At 43.9% G+C, this 24,489-nt stretch overlaps 1 long non-coding RNA gene across 2 annotated transcripts in view; it reads right to left on the minus strand.

Moving 5' to 3' along the window:
- The window catches only part of LOC115506384, a 55,858-nt gene that overhangs the window by 4,732 nt on the left and 26,637 nt on the right, over positions 1-24,489 (minus strand). For both annotated transcript variants that reach the window (XR_004343168.1, XR_004343169.1), the window contains 3 exons: positions 20,139-20,274; positions 12,669-12,744; positions 7,061-7,150 (listed from right to left, as the gene is read on the minus strand). This is a non-coding gene — a long non-coding RNA (uncharacterized LOC115506384). The remainder of the gene's footprint in view (positions 1-7,060; positions 7,151-12,668; positions 12,745-20,138; positions 20,275-24,489) is intronic.

A 24,489-nucleotide genomic window follows, 5' to 3' on the forward strand; every position in this document is an offset into this window, starting at 1 on the left:
AGCATGGTTTTGACTTCATGCATTTCGCTTTTACACCACTGCAAAGTCAAGAACTCCTAAGTTGAGCCATCATAAGCTGTGGCTGTGTGTACATTTCTACTTGTAGTTACGTCCTATCGAACCGAACATGCCCTACATCGCACATGTCTAGCTACCCCCATCTCCGTTCTAATTATGATTTCTCCTTCTCTCCTGTTTTGATCAATGGAGCCATCATTCTTCTGTTCACTCAGGCACAATATCAGGGATGACATTACTCATTCATTTATTCCTCTCTCGGCTTACCTAATTAACACATATTCATTGAACTCTAACCCCAAAGTAGGCACTGGAACCAGGCACTGTCTTCGACTCTGGTAACACAGCAGTGAACAAAACTGATAAAAATCTCTGCCTTCTTGTAGCTCATAGAGTAGTAGGGTAGAAAGTCAATAAACATGATCAGTGCGTTTTATGTTGTGTAGTCATCTGTCTTCACACCTCCCCTCTTCTGGGAGTCTGTGTCTTCTCTTACAAGGAAACTTGTCATTGGGTTTAGAGTCCACCCAGGTAATCCAAGATGATCTCATTTCAAGATCTATAATTTGATTACATCTGCAAAGACCCTCTGCCAAATAAGGGCACAATCATAGATTCTGGAGGTTAGGATGTATGTGTATCTTTTCGGGGGCCACCACTGAACCCTCTAAAGGGGAGAACAAGTAGAGTTTTTAAAATTTTTTTTTATGTTTAGTTTTGAGAAAGACAGAGACACAGAGTGCAAGCTGGGGAGGGGTAGAGAGAGGGAGACACAGAATCCAAAGCAGGCTCCAGGCTCCAGGCTCCAGGCTCCGAGCTGTCAGCACAGAGCCCGATGTGGGGCTCGAACTCATGAACTGTGAGATCATGACCTGAGCCGAAGTTGGAAGCTTAATCAACTGAGCCACCCAGGCATCCCAAGTAGAGTTGTTTTTACCCATTTTAAATCAGAAGGTACAGGGGAGACGTTTCTGAAAAGGTGGCATTTGAATAAAGAACTGGGGGCGCCTGGGTGGCTCAGTTGAGCAACTCGATCTCAGCTCAGGTCTTGATCTTGGGTTTGTGAGTTCAAGCCCCACACTGGGCTCTGTGCTAGGTATGAAGCCTACTTTAAAAATAAATAACTCAATAAATTGAATAAAGACCTGGAAGAGGTAAGGGAGGGACCTGTGCAGACTTCTGGGAAGGAGCACTCCGGGAAGTGGGAAGGATGAGTGGGACGGCCTTGCCTGTGTTGTTTGAGGAGGGGAGAGGCCAGGTTGTGCAGAGCATCATGGGTCCAGGTGACGACTTTGGCTCGTCCTCTGAGTATGTGGGGGAGCTGATGGATGGAGGGCTTAAAGCAGGAAAACCACACAGCTCAGCTTCTGTTCAACAGCCTGGTGTTGGCTGCGTGTGGAGAATAAATGGCAGGAGCAAAGGCAGACACCAGATCCGTTCAGACATGACAGGAAGACAGGGGCCAATGGTGGCCTGAACCGCAGGGGTGGCTGCAGGAGTGGTGAAAGAGGTTGGATTCTGGACGTGTTCTAAGAATATAACTGACAGGATTTGCATCTGGATCCGGGGAGTGGGGGGAAGGAAAAGAGGAGTCAAGGACCCCTCCAAGTTTTCGGCCGGAGCAACTTGAAAAACCAAAGCTGATGTTTACAGAGATGGGAGAAGCCCGGGTGGGGGGGTGGGTGTCAGGAACTTGGCTGTAGGCAACCTAGTGTGGCAGTCCAGCGGCTGAACCTGAGAGGCCCTTTAGCCAGGCGGAGTCAGGTGGCGAATGAGCAGCGAAGTGTACAAGTGGGCAGGAGGAGGTCTGGGCTGGACATTTAAATCTGGTACTTGGAACACAGAAGACACTTGAAGCCATGACACCGGGGGACATCAAGGGTGACAAGGAAAGAGGAGTGGTCCTGGCACCGGGCTCTGGGTGACGCCAACTCCAACGAGGAGCCAAAGGAATCTGGGAAGGAGTAGAGAGAGCTGGAGAGTCAGCACGAAGCGTGGGAGGCAAGCGAAGGAAGTTTTCGATTCTCCACTTGTTCTTCTACATCCCAGATGTAACCTTTAGTGCAGTTACTTCTTCCTTGTGTCTTTTTTTGATCTTTTAAAAGTTTATTTATTTACTTGGAGAGAGAGAGAGAGTCCGAGTGGGAGGAAGGGCAGAGAGAGGGGGACAGAGAATCCCAAGCAGGCTCCGCACAGCACAGAGCCTGATGTGCGGCTCGATCCCACGAAACCGTGAGATCGTGAGCTGAAATTAAGAGTCAGATGCTTGACCGACCGAGCCACCCAGGCACCCTGTTACTTCTCCCTTTCAACCCATTCTTAATACTCTCCTGTTCTTCTGATTCTCCGTGTCCTTCATTTTATCACCCCGCATTGAGGTAGAAAAGGTGGGATTTCCAGTTTGAGGTACAAAAGGTGGGGCTTCTGACTCCCATTTCGTCCTTCCCCTCATCCGTACCTATGGCTGCACGGTGGGGGCAGGGGTCCGTTATGAGCAGGGTGATGGAGGTGGAGAAAAGCCAAGCCAAATTTACAGATGGGTCGGAGTGGGAAAGATACAAGCTAAGACTTAACAGTAGCCGCACTACAGCCCCTCGGGCTGGCCCTGAAGACAGAGGTGAGGGGGAAACCCAAGGGGCAGCGAGTTGGATGACACATCTAATCGTCCACTTCGTGTGTAAGGAGAATGGCTGGAGGCACGTGGACTCATCAACAGTGACAGATGGCTTGGCTGCTCGGTCAGAGGTCCGCAAAGAGAAAGCCTGTGGGCCACCAAGGGACAAGCGGGTCTGGGGCAGAAGCAGGTGGATGGACACCAGGTGTGAAGGGCTTTGTTTCCTTTTTCTAAAAAAAAAAAATGTTTATTTATTTTGAGGAGGGGGAGGGGCAGAGAGAAAAGGAGAGAGAGAGAGAGAGAGAGAGAGAGAGAGAGAGAGAATCCAAGGAGGCTCTGCCCCGCCAGTGCAGAGCCCAACGTGGGGCTCAAACTCACAAACCGTTAAGATCATGAGCTCAGCCGAAATCAAAAACTGGATGCTTGACCCACTGACCTAGCCACCCAGGCGCCCCAGGCTGTTTCGCACATGAAAGGCCACCAGGGAGCATCCACCATACATGAGGCGTTAAATAAGCAGGGAATGGCTCACTTAAGCTGGAGTCAACCAGCTTCATCATTGGCCACCCAGCGCTGGCCACACGGACCCGCAGATGAAGTAGCGAGGGTGGCAGGATTGGGGGCAAGGAGTGGGTCCGGCACTGTGGCTCCCACTCACCGGGGCAGTGGTGCCTCAAGTGTCCAACCAAGAGCAGTGCTGAGCCCTGGTGTGGGACCACCCCTCCAACGGCCACGTGGGGCAGGCGCCTGGGTCCCAGTCCAACCGCCCCCACTGCCCGGGGCTGCTCCCTGCATTCCCTCACGGGGGCTTTTCCTGCGAGTAATCCCCAATTAATGTCCCGCTTGCAAGTGTCTATCTCTGAGTCATTCCTGGGGAACCTGGCCTAAGGTAGGAAGAGATACAGAAGAAAGAGGAAAAATGTAAGTGAAGAAAGATGAACATCTCATATGTCGTCACCGATCGCCACGCAGAATGCTTTCCACTTCCCTGTGTGCATCTCTGTCTCTGTGTCTATTCTTTTTTTTGTCTGTATTCCAATTTATTGTCAAATTGGCTAACATACAGTGTGTAAAGCGTGCTCTTTGTTTTCGGGGTAGATTCCCGAGGTTCGTCGCTTACGTACAACACCCAGTGCTCATCCCAACAGGTGCCCTCCTCAATGCCCATCACCCATTTTCCCCTTCCCCAACACCCCCCCCCCTTCCACCCTCGGTTTGTTCTCAGTATTTAAGAGTCTCTTATGGCTTGCCTCCCTGCCTTTCTGTTTGTAACTGTTTTTTCCCCTTCCCCTCCCCCAAGGTCTTCTAAGTTTCTCAAGATCCACATATGAATGAAAACATGATATCTGTCCTTCTCTTCCTGACTGATTTCACTCAGCACAATACCCTCCAGTTCCATCCATGTTTCTACAAAACTCCATATTTCATTCTTTCTCATTGCCAAGTAGTATTCCATTGTATATATAAACCACATCTTCTTTATCCATTTGTCAACTGATGGACATTTAGGCTTTTTCCATAATTTGGCTATTGTTGAAAGTGCTGCTATAAACATTGGGATACAAGTGCCCCTATGCATCAGCACTCCTGTATCCCTTGGGTAAATTCCTAGCAGTGCTATTGCTGGGTCATAGGGTAGATCTATTTTGAATTTTGTGAGGAACCTCCACAAGCCTGCGCAGTTTTTATTTTATTGCACATCTTTTGAAACATCCACTAGGTGGAGAACTTGTGTCAAGTTTGACGCTCAGATTGTGCCGCTCGGCCAGCCAGTCAAGGGAGCTGCATTTATCTACTTATTTATTTATTTAACCATTATTGAAACGAAGCAATGGGTTCTAACCAACAATGAAAAGCGTCTGTGCCTCTTCCTAGTGGCCTAAGCTTTCCAGACATTATAGGCCCGAAAACATTACATAGAATTACATTTCTCTTGTGATTGACTGCTACCATGGCATGTTTTTAGGAGACACAGATGAACTATGTGAGTTCAAGGCTAAAATTTCTGCATAATCATTTTTTGTTGAACCCTGCCTCTTGATTAGTTTATTATGGTTTATTCTAAGCTCTTTTAAATTGGCGAGGTGGTGTTTTTTGGGGTTTCTGGGAGTGAGTATTGATTGAAAGTTAACTGCCGATTAAGGAAATGATTTTATTCGTTAAAAAGCCTTATCCACTGATGTGCTTTTTACATTTCAACTTGCAAACACTGGGCAAAGGAATTTCTTTTCATGTGCATTGTTATTCTTGCTGATTATTGAGAAAGTTTTATTGAGGTCACAGAATGTAGGTTAATAGAATTTACTACACCATGCGTTCTTGGTTGCAACTCCGTGCAGAAGAAATGGGACCCTAATTCAGCTGCCAGCCAGCCCTTCCGTGCGCGGGAGTGCTGTGCCAGGAATCCTTGCCGGCTCCAGGGAAGGCCACTGTGTGAGCTTGTCCCCTGCCACCAAGATGGAGGGCCACGAACAGCATTGCTGATCCTGGCCGTGCCTGTAACTACTCTCAGCAGGGCTTCCTGAAAACAGTCTGGACCTGGGTCTTTTCCTCTGGGTGGAACTCACAGCAGCGATTAGCAAACCTAAGGCCCACCGGCCAAATCCAGGCCACTGCCTGGGTTTTACCATCCTCAAGCTAAGGATGGCTTTTACAGATGAACATTGTCAACTGATTTGATGATAAGGGATACTAACTTGGAGCCGTGATTAAGTGATATATTTTCATTACGAAAACCTATACTCAATTGCTATAGTTTGGATTTTATCAATTAAAAATTGCTGCGGTTTTGCTTTCCCACAGCTTCGGTTGCCTGCAGTCAACGGTGGTCAGGAAGCAGATGACGCTCCTTCTGAGATACAGTCAGAAGGTCAGGAGGTCAAGAGCAGCCTAACGCTGCGTCACGATGCTTACGTCGCCCACCTCACTTCCTCTCATCGCGTAGGCATTTTCTCATTTTGTGACATCACAAGAAGGGTGAGTACAGCACAGTAAGATATTTTAAGAGCGCGCGGGAGAGACCACATTCACCTAACTTTAATTACAGTATATTGTTACGATTGTTCTAGAACCTGTGCTTCATTTATAAATTAAACTCCATCATAGGTATGTAAGTATAGGAAAAAACAGTATAATAACGTTCAGTACTATCTGTGGTTTCAGGCACCCACTGGGGGTCTTGGAACGTATGTCCCATGGGTTTGGGGGGAGGGACAAATGTCTCCACTGCATAATATCCATTCTTTGCCTCTCGGTCCATAAAGTCTAAAATATTTACTATCTGGCCTTTACGGAAAAAGTCTACTGACTCTGCTCTAGAGGGTCTGTTAACTTTTTGCATCTAAAATTATGAGTGTGTGAAACATGTGGATTTTTTCTGGAGAGAGGGCACCTGGCCTTCTCTGCTCTGAAAGGAGAATATAACCACCAAAATGTTAAAAACTACTAGTCTCACTGGATGAGGGCCTTCCACTGCCAGCAACAACAACAATAATAATAACAACTCAAAGTATCATAGGATCAAGGTACAAACAACGATCAAAACATTACTTCCCATGACTTTGAGGGGACCAAGGACAGGGCTGAGTTGAATTACTAACAATGTGAGTGCAACTCTTTAGTCAAAATCACAAAGTTGATTACATTTTGCTGGGAACAATGTAGGTGCCTAGTAAGTTATTGTTGCATCAGCTTTATGTGTAACATGAAAAACAGAAGCCCCCCGTTTTGACGCACTGGAGACCAGCACAGTGCTTGGTACTGTGTAAGTGTTTAGTTTGGGCCCACGACTGAATGACCCACGTGAACACAATTAACTGGACATTTGAAAATGTGTTACTGTCAGGGCGCCTGGGTGGCTCAGTCGGTGAAGCGTCCCACGTCAGCTCAGGTCATGAGCTCACGGTTTGTGAGTTCGAGCCCCGCATCAGGCTCTGTGCTGACCACTCAGAGCCCGGAGTCTGCTTTGGATTCTGTGTCTCCCTTTCTCTCTGCCCCTCCCTTGCTCGCGCTCTGTCTCTCTCTCTCTCAAAAATAAATGAAAACATAAAAAAAAAAAAGAAAGAAAATGTCAAATGCACAGAATTAGGATGGGCAAAAGCACTTATTCTTATGAATTTGAAGCTAACCTCACCAAGATGGTACCTACAAGGAGTGAGGATTTAAATAATGCTATCTGAAGTTTCCTACTGTTCCCTGGGCTCACTCCGCTGTTGTGGTAATGACTGCAAGACTGGGATGCCTTTTAGAAAAAACAGAGGGGCAGAGAACCTTCTGAGAAGCAATAGTGATTCCTTAGAATGCATGTTTGATATTTTAGCTCCTTTCAGCTCGAGTTTCTGGGGGGATGGAGTCTATTCCCGCCTTTTCTGATTACATTCCCTTGAGTATTCAAATAGGTTAAATGAGCACTGGCCACACCAAACATACCCGTCACCTCTGGAGCTGGTTCCAATTCATCCTCTCTGCGAAGATGAGTGGACGCATGTGGCCTTTACAACACCGGCCCACTGGAAAGATCTATGGGCAGAAGGGAAAACAGACATGAGACCATTACCTGGAATCAAAGCCAGTACCTTCTCGCCCAGCATCCTGGGAAGTGCCGTCTCAAAGAACTGTCTTTTTCCCCCAACAGGATACTTGCTCTAGTTTATAAAAAGTAAGAGGATTTGCACACCTTCTCCTTTGATTGAGCTGTTTGTGTTGCTGTGAATTCTGGCCAACGTCTCCTAGGGCTTAGCTGAGTGGTTTGGGTACAACGTCGCCGACTGTTCCAATTTAAGAAGCTCTCACGAGATTGCACCGAGACAAAGGGTCTGCCGAGAGGCGCAGCCCCGTAGCGCTCCGACGCTCTAATCTGAGTTCTGCTCTGCAAAGTCCTGTCTAATCCTCTTGTACCCTGCTGTGGCTAGCAGTCGAGGGAAAGGCAGCAAGGGCAAAAGCTGCGGGATACAGATTTAATTCAATCCAGCAAACGTTTACTAAGCACCTCTGGTGTGCCAGTCACTGGGCCAGGTTCCGGGGATAGGAAGATTAATAGGATAGGATTCCAGAACTCAAAGGGGTCACGGTTTACAGGCAGAGAGGCACAGCCACATGAATAATAAAGCAGAAGAGGGGAGCAGAGGAAACTCGTCACTGAAGGAATGACACGGATGAGTCTTAACTGATAAGGTGATGTTAAGGGGCAGAGAAGGGGTGGATGGGCATCCCGGGTAGAGGAAACCGCATAAGCAGAGTTAAGAAGGTATCAAAGTCCCTGGTATTTGGGGCAAAGGTCGAAAGGATTTTGTCTCAGAGAGAGGTGGGAGAAAAGGCTAGAAGTGTGGTCTGGGGCAGGGTTATTGATTCGTGTACTGCTGGAGACGGGATGGCAAAGATAAATCAACAAATCCCTGCCCCTGGGAAGCTTACCTTTGGGGGTGAAGACCAAATCATAAACACAAAGGATAGGCAGCTTGTTAGGTCTGCCCTAACAAAATACCACAAACTGGGTGACGGAGACAACAGAAATCTTTTGTCTCCCAGTTCTGGAGGCTAGAAGTTCAAGATCAAGGTGTTAGTTGGGCTGGCTCCTGCTCAGGGCCGTGAGGAAGAATCTGTTCTAGGCTCTTCCCTAGCTTCTGGTGCTCGGTTGGCTTGTAGCAGTATCATCCCAACCTCTGCCTCCATCCTCACAGGGAACGCCTGTGTCTCTGTGTCCTAATTTCCCCTTTGAATAAGGACACCGGCCCCATTGGCGTAGGGCCCACTTTGAAGACCCCAACTTAACTCAATCATCTGGGAAGACCCTTTTCCCCAAAAAGTTACATCCACAATCCCATATACTGGGGATTAGGACTTCAGCATCTTTGGGGGGGGGGTGCATAATTCAACCCATAACAGTATGTTAACTTGTAATAATAACTTGGAGCAACATAAAGCAGTGTAACTGTGTTGGGGAAAGCATCTGTGCTCGAGGCAGTGTAGCGGGGAGGTTTGCAATTTTCTGTAAGGTGGCCCCGGTTATGACTCACTGCAGAGGCTACATTTCACACACACACACACACACACACACACACACACACATTTTAGGTTCTATTTATTTATTTCGAGAGAGAGAGAGTGCTAGCGGGAGAGGGACAGGGAGAGAGAGAATCCCAAGCAGGCTTTGTTATGTCAGCACAGAGCCCGACTTGGGGCTCAAACCCACGAACCGTGAGATCATGACCTGAGCCCAAATCAAGAGCTGGATGCTCAACCGACTTAGCCACCCAGGCGCCCCAAGAGGCTACGTTCGGACAAAACTCAGGGAAATGAGGGAAGTGGGGCTCACGGGTATCTGGGGGAAGAGCGTGCTAGGCAGAGAAAGAAAACAGTGCGAAGGCATGTGTTAGGCATGATCTGTGGAGCGAGGAAGCCAATGAGGCTGGACCCAAGGGGGATGAAGGAACCAGAGGAGATGAGGTCAGTGACTGCGAGCTGCCGGGACATGCGGGGCCTTACGGCCATTGGAGGGACTTTGGCCATGGAGCCATTGGGTAGTTTGGGGCAGAAGGGTGAGACGGTCTGATAGGTTTTAAGAGGTTTGGGCGTTTGGTGTTGAGAATGGTCGGGGCGTGGGAGCCATGGTGGATGTGGGAAGACCAATTAGGAGGTGACCGTAAGAATTCAGGTGACAGACGGAGGTTGCTCGGACCTGGGTGCTGAGAAATTCGGAAATACTGAATTTGGGCTACATTTGGCTCATGGATGTGGAGCCAGAAGCTGAGGACAGAGATCTGAGCTCCCACTAACCTAGACCATGTCATTACTTCCCCAGGTTGTGGGCTGAGATACGCATTTGGACACTCCAAGCGTGTCTTCCGGTTTTCTATACCCCGCAGCGGCTTAGCTCCTTTTCTTTCCTACCTGGAGTCTCTTCGAAGACACAGACATTCAAGGACAGGAAATCCTGTACTATGGACCCTCTCTTCTTAAAAGTAGAGAAGACGGGGCGCCTGGGTGGCGCAGTCGGTTGAGCGTCTGACTTCAGCCAGGTCGCGATCTCGCGGTCTGTGAGTTCGAGCCCCGCGCCGGGCTCCGGGCTGATGGCTCAGAGCCTGGAGCCTGTTTCCGATTCTGTGTCTCCCTCTCTCTCTGCCCCTCCCCCGTTCATGCTCTGTCTCTCTCTGTCCCAAAAATAAATAAACGTTGAAAAAAAAATTAAAAAAAAAAAAAAAAGTAGAGAAGACACAGAAATAATTCAGTAGGATCCAGACATTCTAGCTTTGCATGTTTTGGGTCTGGTACAATCCAGAGCAGTGAGTGACTTTCTCCTATGAGGAGGTGGGCTTTGCAAGACATGTACCCTAGAGGCATACTCTGCGGGCTAGCAAGATAAAGACAAATCACAGTTGCTTTGGGGTCGATATAACCTCATCCTTATCCATTTACCCAATTTAATTGTGTGCCAAGTTCTGCATCCTTTTTTTATCCCTTCCTTCTGTCACTGTCCTAGTTCAGGCTGAATCTCCTCTCTTTGTGCTTGTAGAATAGCTTCCTCAATGATCTTCGTACTGCTTATGTTTTTTCTTTTCTTTTTTTTCTCTTTTCTTTTTTCTTTTGTTTTAAATGTTTATTTTTGAGAGGGAGAGAGGGAGAGAGGGAGAGAGAGAGAGAGAGAGAGAGAGAAGGTGTGAGCGGGGGAAGGGCAGAGAGAGGCACACACACAGAAACAGAAGCAGGCTCCAGGCTCCGCGCTGTCAGCACACAGCCTGATGCGGGGCTCAAACCCACAGACCACAAGATCACGACCTGAGCTGAAGTCGGACGCTCAACTGACTACCCTGCTCAGGCACCCCTCTCTTTCTTTCTTTCTAAACTAGTCTTAAAGTCATTTCCAGAATGTTTCTGCTAAAATGTAAAACTGATGACAGACATCATTCCCTGCTCGCTCTGGAAATCCTTTGATGCCCCATGCTGACTTGCCTTGTCCAGGCCCGCGAAGCTATTTCCAGGCTGGCCCAGACATGCCTTTACAGCATCCCCCTCCTCTGCTCTTGACCAGAGCTGTCCTTCCTGCACGAGTGCCTTTCTTGCCAACCTGCCCCTGTCTATCTGAAGAAGAAGACTTTGATCCAGAACAGTGATCGCGATTTTTGAGTCTATAGTGTTCACGCTAGTGAGATAGTCAAAAGAACATGGATTCCTGCAGCAGCAAGACCTGGATTAGAATCATGGCTTTGACAACGGCCATCTGCGTGACTCTGATCCGTTACATGGCCTCTCTGAGTCTCAGTTTCCTCATCGAGAGTAGAGATAGCAAGGCCACCCTGCAGAGCTGCGGTCGACGTCGACACCACGTTGGTAAAATGACAGCTTAGCACCAGACTTGGAAGAGGCATTCAGGGAGTGGTGGACATTGTTATTAAACATCAGCTTGGAGTTCAGGAGAGACACCGTCTGGAGTCAGACTTTCAGGAGTCGGGCGTGTTGGTGGAAGTGGTGGGCAATTTACAATTTCCTGGGCAGATGGTTCAGAGAAAGAGGCAATGACCCGGGAAAGAGCATGCACGATGAGTTGATACTGGCTTTTAACCTAACACATATGCACACTTCACCAGTTTAAATTCAACTAATTCAGATTTTATGACACTGCAGGCAAAACTGGGTTGCAACTTACTTCTGTGCTATTTATGAGAAAATTAATAGGGAGAACATGATCCAGAGCTCCTAATGTGGGGATGCTTAACCTACTTAAATAAGTCAACTAAAGTTATGTCGGAATCAGTTTAGCAAGATTAGTTTTCGTAGAGACACTGTGCTTTAAGTGATTTAGAGATGTAAATTAGAATTTGGGAGCCAGAAAGGAGATAGAGATTATTAGCATATGGCCCTCATTTTACAAAAAGAGAAAAGAGAGGACTAGAAAGCTTAACTGACTTGTACAAGCCCACACAGATAAAACAGAGGACTCAGGCCCCCTCCCTCCTGAATAGTGTTCCTTTGAATATGCTGGGTGTCACCTTTTGCATGTCAAGTGATCAGTGTTTTTCTAGGCCATACCTGGTTAGCCATTAGTGCTTTGTTTTGTTTGCAAATTCTTGATGGTCATTAAGGAAGTGCTATTTCCAAATTATCGTGTAATTCAGACTTAGTATTAATTCATGCTGGTGTTCCTGGTGAGATTCTGGAATTTGGCTGGTTTACTTGGGCAGAGTTGTAAAAGGGAAACCTGTACAAGGAGTAAAAGCCTGATGGCAGCTTTACTCTGAACAAATGTTCTTTATTTTAAAAAAAAAATTGGCCTCTACATACCCAATTTAACTCACTGGTCCTTAATTAGGACCATTGTGAGTTTAAGTTTGGCTTCACAGAGTAGATTTTCTGAATCCCAAAGTCTGGCTGGCTTAGCAACTTAGTCTCAGCAAAGATCAAAAGCATTTTATGAACAATCCAACACCCTCCACTCGTAATCTGATAGTAGAGAACCCTGGTCAACATATTTTTCAGGGTCACCCCTTGTTAGCCTTTATTACTGGCTGACACATGAGAATACACTCATTCATCTCAGAGACCTTCCGAGAAAAATTAGCTGACCGCAAGGCACATGATCTTAAAGGGCATTAAAGTTTATGTAGATCATCGTTGGCTATAAAACCTTTTCTTTTCTTTTCCTTTTTATTTTTTTGTCTCGAGTGGATAGTCCCTAGAATTCCTATTATCTGACTTCAAGAGAATCTGAAAAGAAAGGAATCCTGGGTGATTCGTTTTCAAAAGTATTTGTTTGACTTAAACTTTTGTACCCCCAGTACCACTGCCCGAGGCTGTCAGGACAAAATAAATCAGTGTGTTAATTACGCAAATAAACTCACAGTAGAAAGACAGCTACAACTAGAAGGAAGGACATAGATGGAGGGTGTAAGTATTATTCCGCCGTGGAGGAGTACAAACCAGGCTGGACTTACATACAGTAAGAAATGGGTAAGAATGGAAACTTCTTAGGTCTGTAAACCACCCAACCAGAGTTAACACTACAGACTTCTTTCTACCTAGGATGAAGCGAACTGTGACTCACCTTTTAACATCTGAGATATCCATGGTTTTGTCTTTTCTTCTTCTCCTCCTCTGCCTTCTTGGATTTAATAGTTATGCTGGGAATAAGAATATAGACCAGGCTTGAAAATTAAGTTAAATGAAGTAATATATACTCTTTACCTTCATGTACATTTTATACATACTAAATGTGTATATATGTATATGTATATGTATATACACATATATATACATATATATACATATATACACATATATACATATATATATTTAGTTTAGCTTAAATATTAAATTAAATGCTATATACTCTTTATCTTTTTTGGTCAGAAAGATAAAAAATGTATAAAGGACACTGGCATGAACCCTACTGAATCAACCGTTTTTACAAACTGACCCAATCTTCAGTATGCGGGTTGGTGATTATGGGGTGTTCCAGACACTCTGTCCTCAGCTCTAAAGCTTAAACAACAAAACAAGTCCATGTTGCTTGCCAGTTAATAAAGGGATCCAAGGGCCTCCCACTGAAAGCTCTGGTCCTTTGTAGCAAAGGAGACATCATTGTCTTAGGATGTCAGGTTCTGTTTGGGGCCATGGCTTCCACCAGGCTTTGTCTCAAGTACCAGATCCTTCCTTTCACTCCCTTCCCCCTTCCTCCCTCCATCTGTTGCTTCCTTCCTTCCTTTCTTCTTCCCTTCCTTCCTTCCTTCCTTCCTTCCTTCCTTCCTTCCTTCCTTCCTTCCTGTTTTAACCACTTTTAAGTAAAAGATCCACGCAATAACTATATTCACTTTTCTGTACAACCACCATCGGTCTCCCGAACTTTTTCATTTTCCCAAACTGAAATTCTGTACTCATATAGTACCTTCATTTCCCCCTCCCCTCAGCCCCCACTCTACTCTCTGCATTTACCAATTTGACCACTCAAGGTATCTCGTTATGGGTGGAACTCTATGGTATTTGTCCTTCTGTGACTGGGTGATTTCACAGCGTAATGTCTCCAAGATTCATTCATGTTGTTGTAGTATCAGCACTTCCGTACTGTATCAGTATTTCATCCCTTTTAAAGACCGATGAGATATTCCATCGTATGTATATACCACAGTTTGTTTACCTATTCATCTGCTGGTAGACAGTTGGATGGCTTCCATCTTTTAGCTTTTGTGACGAATGCTGTATGAGCATGCGTGTACAAATACCTGTTTGAGTCCCCTGCTTTCAATTCTTGTGTTTATAGTCAGAAGGAGAGTTGCTAGATCATATGACAATCTGTTTGTACTTACAAAGTTTTTTTTTTAATTTTATGGATTTATTTTGAGAGAGAGAGAGAGAGAGAGAGAGCAGGGAGAGAGAGAATCCACACTGTCAGCACAGAGCCCAATGCGGGGCTCAAACTCATGAACCATGAGGCCATGACCTGAGCCGAAACCAAGAGTCAGACGCTTGAGCGACTGTGCCACCCAGGTGCCCCTATTTGTACTTTTTTGAAGAACCACATCCCATTTTCCCTCCTGTGGCACCATTTTACAAATGTAAAATGTACCAGCAGTGCACAAGGGTTCCAATTTCTCCATCTTACCAACACTTGTCATTTTCTGTTTTGTTTTGTTTTTTGATAACAGCCATCGTAATGGCTGTGAAATGGTATCTTATGGTTGTGATTTGCATTTCCCTAACGATTGGTGATGTTGAACATCTTTTCATGAGTTTAGTAGCTATTGTGTATTTTCTCCCATTGCCTGCTAACTTTTCACTCTGTGGGGAGTGTTTTTGAGGCATAAACGTTCTAAATTTGACTGAGTCCTACTTACCTGGGTTTTCTTTTATTGCCTGTACTTTTGATGTCACATCCCTGGTATAGCTTATTCTACAGAAGGAAAACAGGGCATGTGCTAGACTTTATCATGTCCGTGAACATGGGCAATAGAGGAGACAAACCCAGCAAAACCTATTTGAAGGAAAAACTGGACCTGGGAGAGTAGCTGTAGATCTGAACCTCTTCATGTGAAGGCTTGAGGTTAGAGGGTCTAAAGAAGATTTTACAGAGAGCTTTTTGTTTTTCTTCTTTATTCAAAATCAGGTGACACATGTGTCGAGGAAAAGATACATGACAACAGGCTTAACATTTATTTTTTTTAGTGGAGATTTTAGTTGTGTATACGTGTGGGGGGTGCTGAGTATTGGTGGAACTGTTTTGTTTTTAGTTTATCTATTTATTTTGAGAGAGAGAGTGAGAGAGAGCGAGAGGGAGAGAGAGCAGGGGTTGGGGGAGGGGCAGAAAGAGAATCCCAAGCAGGCTCCACACCGTCAGCACAGAGCCTGACTTGGGCTCAATCTCCTGACCTGAGCCGAGATCAAGAGTTGGACGCTGAATGGACTGAGCCACCCAGGCGCCCCTGGTGGAACTTTTCAAAGTAGGCTTGGGACAGCTGATGGAAGAAGTACTCGGGACACCATACTTCATTTGGGAATATCCAGGAGTGACGTTAGTTGGACACTGTAAACACTTCCGTTAATGGTAGAACACGAAAACATTAGAAGAATTCAGACCATCCAAATACTGGTAGCTACTACGTGTCCAGACTAGTAGGACCTCCAAATACATTAATGTTTATTATGGTACATTGCATTTATAAGAAAGATCTAATATTTGCTATGCCTTTTAAAATAGCCACATGGATTACTGACTATGAACTCGTATTGAGAATGCACTTAGATTGAAGTAAGGGAGATTTCTGAAGATAAGAGGAAAAACTGACTTGGCACGAATGTTAATTTACGTTAAGTGGCTTGTGGCAGAGCTGGGCACTCCAGATCACCCTCCCCTACTCATGGACAGCAGCTGTCCCTGGGAGCAGCTGATCTACTTTCCTCTGTTTACCTGGTGTGTTCATTGCCGAGCTCTCATCCACGGAATGGCAGCGGAAGTGATGTAAGTCACTCTGGGCGTGTGGGCGTGTCTACTTCTTGCTCTTCTCTCCCTTATGTCGGCTAGAGGTGTGGGGGTTGATGAAGTCTGGAGGATAGCAGCGTCCTAAGATGGGAGTAGCTTGAGTCCCTGAATCGCTGTGTGGAGGAAAGCTTCCCACCAGCTAGGAGTATCCGTCGAAGACTATTACTGAGCAAGAAATCAGTTTCAGCCTGGGTCAGAACGCTGAAGTTTTGGTGTCTATTTATTATGGCAGCTAATACAGGCTTTCAAAGGGAATGAAGATGCTTTTGCAATTTGATCTTCGAGTAGATTGTGACCTCTGAATTTGCACCGTAGGATGTTAATGCCTTGAATTCTTAGCCCGGCCTGCAAAGCACTGCTAGATTTGGCCTTGCCAATCTATTCGGCATATTTAGATGCCACGCTCGCTTTTCTGAATAGCAGCCACATCGGCCCTTCTTCAGCTTCTTCGCTATGGGAAGCTCTCTCCTGCTTCAGGATATCTGAACATGATGTTTTCTCTGCCTGCAATTCTGTTTTCCTTGTCTGGCTAGTTCTGATTCATGCTGCAGAACTCAGTTCAGAGGCTACTTCCTGGCGACCCTCAAAGTTCAGGTCCCCTGACGTATGTTGTTATTGCCTACTGTATTTTTCCTTCATAGCCCTCATCATACATTGCGATTCTGGCTTTGTGTAATGATTTGGTCAAATATATGCCCTCCCTCTACATTGCAAGACTCATAAAGGCAGTGTCCAGACTTGCTTTGCTCACCGTTGTATGCTCGGCTTGGCATAGAGTGGACTCCTTTTAAAAATTTTTTTAAGTTTTTTTTTTTTTTTTTTTCGAGAGAGATAGAGAGAGAGAGAGCACTCGAGTGAGCCGGGGAGGGGCAGAGGGAGAGGAAGAGAGAGAATCCCAAGCAGGGTCCACACCCAGTGGGGAGCCTGCTGGGGCTCAATCCCACGGCTGTGACATCATGACTAACCTGTGCCAAAATCAAGAGTTTGAGGCTCAACCAACTGAGCCACTCAGCCGCCCCCAGAGCAGACCCACAATAAATATTTTGTCAAATGAAATCATACATGTCCCTAAGAACAATGCCTACCACTTATGGAAAGTCTGTGTGCCTGGCACTGTTAATAAAGGCTGTACCTATTTTAATTAACTCAACCAATCACTCCACAAAATTTTATTTTAATCCTAAGCACACAACACTTTATTCACATGTTATTCATAAGGCCAAGGGTTTTTCTTTTATTATGAGCCTATTGATTAAATCTCCCTTAGTCTTTTTGCATAAACCATACCTATTGCTTTATTTATGACATCTGAAATGTTCAGGATGTAACTACACCTGCAAAATATATTGAGTACAGAACACTTGTAGATTTTTACAAATTCGCCACACCATTTTTTCCAATTATATCACCAATATCTAAATATCTATCTATGTATCTTTTTACCAACTAATTTGACAGTATTTTAAAAAGTTACCTTTTACTTTTTGCCTTCATATTTTAATTGTCTTGTGATAAAAATTTTAATTGTCTTGTAATTAAGATTTTAATTGTCTTGCAACTAACTAAAATCAGCATGAATATATTTATTTATTTATTTATTTATTTTTTATTTTTTTTGTGACCTAATTTTTTTTTTTTTAATTTTTTTTTTCAACGTTTATTTATTTTTGGGACAGAGAGAGACAGAGCATGAACGGGGGAGGGGCAGAGAGAGAGGGAGACACAGAATCGGAAACAGGCTCCAGGCTCTGAACCATCAGCCCAGAGCCCGACGCGGGGCTCGAACTCCCGGACCGCGAGATCGTGACCTGGCTGAAGTCGGACGCTTAACCGACTGCGCCACCCAGGCGCCCCCAGCATGAATATATTTAGAAGCAAACACAGGTGTATCTAGTAGGCGTGACTTGGTTGGAGGGGCATCATCTTGTGTGGCCTGTAAAGTGTGTGCTTTCAGCATGATTGAGCAGCAGTCAGCAAGTTTTACGGAGAAAGAAGAGTCTTCATGAATCTGGAGAGTTGGTTAAATGGAGGCTGGCTAAGGGAGCTTCAGTGTAGTATTACTACCCATGTTATAAAAGAGAAAATGGGGTCTCAGAGAGGCAAAGCAACTTTTGTAAGTTTACAAGTTAGTGAGTGGTGGAGAATTTCGGATGAAAATTCAGGTCCGTGTGATTCCAAAGCCAATGCTCTGAATGCGTGAATCTCTTTCACTGCTGGGTAGTAAATCCTTCTGGTGGAAACCATGGCTAATTTGTCACACAGCTGTGGGTAAATAAAACAGCCACTTGATAGTTAATAAATTATTTAGGGTTTTCTTGTGCAAGCAGGGGCCATTCTCTAACCTTTCTATAGCTGTAAGTTGTCATGTGGTGCAAGGATGGGTATTATACTCTTCTACTTGACTCTGATCTCGTGAAGGGTGTGTGTGTGTGTATTGATTTATAGCAATGCCTAAAGAACACTGAGTAATCAACAAATGTTTATTCACTGGACCAAAAAATTAATTCAAATGGAGATAAAAATCAGACTTTGAAGCAGGATTTCTCTACTCTCAATCTTCTGGCCTTCCTGGTGCTATTGGTCACCCATCAGTCTCTGCTGATCTTTACTCTTCTAAAAATTCATTCAGGAAGATTCTCATCATTACTTTTCATTTTTTTCAAAGAGATGTAGCATGCTCCAAAATGATACTTTTTGAGATGCAGTAAATAAAAGAGAAATCTATTGTACGGTGTACAAGACAAACAAGATGTGTCTTGTTCTAAAATGAGCCATAGAATTCTGGCTCAACATGGGTGGCTGACCAGATTTATGTTTTCTCCTTTTAAAAACCCTATTAAAATGATCATAAAAGTCTTAAAGATATCAATCACAAAATCAAAAAGGGCAGGAGTTGATCGGTAGCAAAGGAAGGAGAGATTTTAGCAAATTTTGGGATGGCAGCAAGTGGGTGAAAGATTGCAGGGAAGAGTAAACTGCATTCTAGCATATGTAGGACTCTGTGGGAGTTTGGGATTCAGTTATGGCAATTCTGACGGACAGCAAGAATGATTCACTGGGCTGACACCAAGAGGGTTCCTTGAAAATCTGTCTAGAAAGATTCCATCTCCTCTCAAACGTGCATTCAAAACATGTGATGGTCAGTAATTTACCTCCAAACAACCCTAAACATGTTACGATAAACAAATTGAACAAATTCAGAGCCAGCAGCAAGAATGAGCATTTCTTCCCCAAAGCAGTTCTGGCACTGGAGGCCCTTTACACTAAGCCAGCTCTGTATCCACTCCCCCTTTCTCTTAAGAAGTAAAACATAAAGACTAAGAGATGAAAGATATGAATGAAAAGGAGAGACCTAGAAGATCAACCCAAAGTATCTGAGATTTTGACCAATAAGAATTTCAGAAGAGAGAACAGAAAAAATGGAAGACAGGAAATAACTCAAGAAATAAAAAAGGAATTCTCAGAGCTGAATAACACTAGTTGCCCGGAACACTGAATAGGAAAAAGACTCATCTCAACTTAGTCCTGTAGAGTTTCAGAAAATCTATAAAAGAAAACATCAATAAATTTACAGAGAGGGATAGAGAAAAACAAACCAGAGGAGTTACCGAAGAACAGAAATCAGGTGACCATTTGACCCTCCCCTCAGCAGCTCAGGATGGCCAGCAAATAATGGTATATGCTTTCAAAATTATGAGGCAAATTATTTCAATCTCACGTTTTATACTCAGCAAGGCTATCAATCAAGACGGAGGATAGAATGCATTTTCATACATCTAAGGACTTAGAAAGTCTGTCTGTTACATACAGTTTTGTACGTATGTAACAGTTGCTTAGAGGGTATGGTCTAGCCAAGCTGGGATAAAACAGGAAGAAGAAAAGGACAGGAAGGAATAACAAAGTGAAGTTCTGGTGTTACAGTAAGGAGCAGATCTGGAGAGCATTAAGTTTAGACCGAGGGGCAAAAGTTCCATCTGGAACGATGGAATTCTTCCAAAAATTTGCGAAATCCTTGAGCTATTGGAAAAGTAAGGATTTAATAAAGGCGAGTAATGCAAAGAAGAAACAGAAGCAGAAGAGCACGGAGAAGCAGGAGGAGGAGGAGGAGGAAGGAGAGGAGGGGGAGGAGGGGGAGGAAGAGGAGAGGGGAGGAGGAGGGGGAGGAGGAGGAGGAGATAGCCAAAAACTCAAGGAAAACAGAAAATTTAAATGCACTAATAATATACTACTTGGCTGCACAGTCAATGACACTACAAAGTCATAATACCACACATACTGTCTACTGATTTTCAGCTTTTAGAATCAACCAATATGTGAGGAAGACTTAATTACGTTATTTTTAAAAAGTAAGCACTATCAAAATCAACAAGGAAAAGTTAAGGTCCTGAGCAGCTGAAGTTGCAAGGTAGGGTGGGGAGAAAAGGAGAAAGAACAGGGCCATTAAGCATCCATTTTTACCAAGTGAGAACTCAAGAAATGCTTGTATATTCACATATTTGTTAAAAAGACAACCAACAGAAGGACTTACGATCATAATTTTACCTGATAGGATGGGAGAAGAAAGGTGGGAAGGAGATCAGGCAGCTATCTTGGTAGGAGGTCCACAGATGTCTACACTTGATGGATCAAACAATTGTGATCTACGCGCGTGCCTGTTATTTAGAGAACCATGCAACGGCTAGAAAAAGTAAACACAGAAAAGTTGACAGAGTTAATATAGCACACTGGTAAATGGAACTGAGACCATTAAGACTTAGGAAAGAGATTGGTGCTTTTTGTTAAAAATGTTCCTGTCTTGGGGCGCCTGGGTGGCTCAGTCGGTTAAGTGTCCGACTTCAGCTCAGGTCACGATCTCACTGTCCGTGAGTTCGAGCCCCACGTCGGGCTCTGTGCTGACAGCTCAGAGCCTGGAGCCTGTTTCAGATTCTGTGTCTCCCTCTCTCTCTGACCCTCCCCTGTTCATGCTCTGTCTCTCTCTGTCTCAAAAATAAATAAACGTTAAAAAAATTAAAAAAAAATGTTCCTATCTTATTTAAATTTAAACGCTTGTTACCTTAAGAAAAATAAAAAAATATATTTCTGTTAAAAAAAGAATGCTGTAGACCACGTTAAACATAGCCTGATGAAATGGAAGTTTGCTAATTCTTTCATTTTTTTTTCAGGCAAGAATGTAACTAGTTAAGTTATAAAAATCATTTATCATTTCTAACACGAAGAAAAACATTAACGGGATGTGGCCGAGACAAGAGCCTCCAAAGGCTTTAGTCAGTCCCTTACTTTTGACAAGCCAGGAGAATGTCCTCACGACCAGCCACGGGGCAGTTTTTTTGACGGCAAGATGTTTTCACAGGCTTCTCTGTTATTTCTTCTAGGAGATTGCAGAGTAGGAAGACTATAGACAATTGCTCAGTTGCTTTCCAGGGGCATTTCCAGTCAGTGTCCAAGGACACTGCTGTATGCATACCTTTCCGGATGAGAGAATCGTGGCACAAGAATCACTCCTTCCTTGGTATTTGTCCACACACTGAGTATGTTAGGTAGGGCATCCTATGCTTTCGCTCAAGTGTCAATGCTCCAGAAGGGCTGTCATGGGCCACGCTATACAACAGTGTTCCCTGACTCTGTCATTTTCTGTTTCCTTCCTGACTTTATTTTTCCCTAGCCTTCTCCTTAGCTGGCATTATGCTATGTATGTTTTTGTTTATTGTCTATCTTTTTCATAGGAAGGTATGCACCGCTGGGGCGAAAACATTATTTTGCTCACTTTTTTATATTTTGACCCCAAAGCAGGGCGGGCACATAGTAGGTGCTCAGTAAAAAACTGTTAAATAAAGAATAGATTTGAGAATCATTACTTGGACAGGAAAGTCAGGGAAGTTTTTACGGGAGAAGTATCCGAGCTAGGTCTTATCGAATAGTGAAGGCTGGAAACAAGAATCCAGAGGACAGTGGAAAATGCCACTTCCTTTGTGAAGATCCCGGGTCAATTTAGATCACGGGATTTTTTTCTTTTTAAGTTTATTTATTTTGAGAGAGACACAGAGAGAGCACGAGTGGAGGCGGGGCAGAGAAAGAGAGAGAGAGAATCCCCAGCGGGCTCCACACTGTCAGCACAGAGCCCAGCACGAGGCTCAAACTCACGAATGGTGAGATCACTACCTGAGATAAAACACAGAGCTGGACACTTAACCGACTCAACTACCCAGGCACCCCTAGATTGTGGGATTCTTTTAGGCGATGACTATCAGTAAAGTGAAGAAAATGGTCACTGCAAAGTTGAGATATTTTGAAAATGTTTGCTAAAAGTAATTAGAGACTTACGTTGAACAAGTCACTTGGTAAGCTTCATCCTAAAAAACAATTCTTCCAGGTATCCCTACTAATTCAAACAGAACCTGCTACACGGCAAGTGGTCAGAAGTGAAGTAACTAGCTCGAGGCCACCTGGCTAATATGTGCATTTGAACTCAGTTTTCTCTGGTTCAAGAGGCTAAGCCGGTGTTGTCCAATAAAAACATAACATGAACCACACACGAAATTAGTAAGTTTTTAGTGGCCATATTAAAAAACAAGAAGAAATAAGTGGAATTAATTTGAATGATATATTTTATTTAAGTTTTTTTTCAATTTTAATGTTTATTTATTTTTGAGAGAGAGAGACAGAGCATGGGCAGGGGGAGGGGCAGAGAGAAAGGGAGACACAGAATCCAAAGCAGGCTCCAGGCTCCAAGCTGTCAGCACTGAGCCCGATGTGGGGCTCGAACCCACAAGATCATCACCTGAGCCGAAGTCAGACCCTTAACTGACTGAGCCACCCAGGTGCCCAGCCAGATCTATTTTATTTAGCCAATATATCCCAAACAGTGTCATTTCAAAATGTCATCTACATAAAGCAGTTGCTGATGAGATGATCTACATTCTTTCTTTCATATTGTTTTTTAAGACTTGTTATATGTTTTACATTAAAATTACACCTTAATTTGCTCAGTAGCCACATTTCAACCTTAACATAAATCTCTGGATCTGGGTGTGATACTGGTTGGTAACCGGGTTGTGCAGAAAGACTTTTGTGCAAAAGACAAATTTTCACCCTTTTTCTAGGAAACTCCAGATTCAGCATCTTGCTGTCAGTGTCCTCAGTTTTATTTACGGAAACCATGTTAAGTCTATTTCCGTGCAGCATTTCTAGGACATCCCTATTTAACTTCATTTGTTCTCTAGCTGTTGTTCACAAGAGACAGGATTGGGTTGATTACAAGAAGCATGCAACACTGTCTTATAATTGCCACTAAATATGTTGAGTGTCTGTCTCCAAACTAGCTCCTAAGGCATCTGAGGGCAGGGGCTCATCGCTGGACCTCCAGGGCCTAACCCATAATAGCTGTGCAGTCAAGTCTGCTAGATGTTACATGTATATTTCCCATAACAAACCTTGGCCAACTATTTATTTCTTTTGGCTAATGACTTAGGAATCATGCTAACTACGAGAGATCCCAAAAGATTTCACCTGTAAAATTATTTAGTCAACTCTAACATGCATTTCAGGACTCACTAGGACCACAAGAGCAATCTGTATAAAAGTGAATGTGCTATTTCTCTTGAGTTACCAGTATTGCAAAATGGAAAGTTTTTAGAACATTCTTGAAACGTTTTAAAAGCCAGACCCAAGAGCCCATTAACAGGAATATAGTTTAGTTTACAAAATGGTTCACAAAGTTCATGATCCCTTCTTACTTTCTGTTACCTCATTTGGAAGAGTGTCTTTTGCACAATCACCAAGAGGAGGAGCTTCATGGAAACAATGGAACTTGGCTGTCAGGACCTTGCTTGCTATAGGTATTTTTTGTTGTATATTCCCACCAACAAATAACGATAGCTCAGGTTGAGATATGCTGCTGACAGGAACAAAAAAGATTTCCTAATAGTGAGCTCTTACTGTTTTGTTTTTTTCCTTGTTGTTGCTTAAATACCTGCTGGAAGGTAGAAATTTAATCTTGCGACTTCTATTTGGTATTTTAACCACGTTCCCTATGCATTCCCATATGTCAGTCGTTCTCTCTGTGAAACTTGTAGTGGAGTTTTTACTGGCACACAAGCGTAGATTCAACCTTTTTGTTTTTCCTTCTGGTATCTATCAGCAAAATGAGGTTTGGGGTTTGATGGGGTCATGTCAGAATCAAATTCCCTTAATTCTCATTCTAGCACGATGTTCTATCTAGCTGAAAGGCCTTCTACTTTCTCGACATTTATTTCTTCAACTTGGGATGTATCAGAGAAGGACGGATTAGAGTCTTGGGTTTTAAACATCAGTCTGAACTCTGGCAGTGATAGCTGATGTTGGTTTCTCCCTCAGTCGTGGATTCTGAACTACAGTATATGAATGGAAGTTATAATTCTTGAAGGTCTTGATCTAAAATGACTGCAGAATCTCAGGTATTGATTACATGCCCAGATCATCGCTTCATCTTGTAAAACACACATTTATAGCAACATTAAACTATTAGTTTGATGTCTACAGTTGTATGATTCACCCCTTCTAAGGAACCATTTTCTATTTCGTCACTGTGTTTCCAATATTTTTTGTATTATTTTGGTGGCTTTGGTCTTGATCTTTTGGGAAATATTTTCCCTCTCTGGGGGTCTGGTAAAGGGCCTGAATTTCTTCCCTTAATGCCACTACTGGCAAAGTAGGGTGATATCTACGATGCTTGGACATTCAGGGGCGGAACTAAATTATGTGACTTTTCTTCTTCTAAGCCACAAGCCATAAATGATTTTGAAATCACTTATTATGGAAACACAGATTCATAATTTTAAATATCTGGCTTTCATAATCATATAATATATAATAATGAGGTAACGGTAGGGCTGCATAGGATGAATAGAAATCTGGC

The sequence above is a fragment of the Lynx canadensis genome, chromosome F2 (assembly GCF_007474595.2).
Source record: "Lynx canadensis isolate LIC74 chromosome F2, mLynCan4.pri.v2, whole genome shotgun sequence".
NCBI lineage: Eukaryota > Metazoa > Chordata > Mammalia > Carnivora > Felidae > Lynx > Lynx canadensis.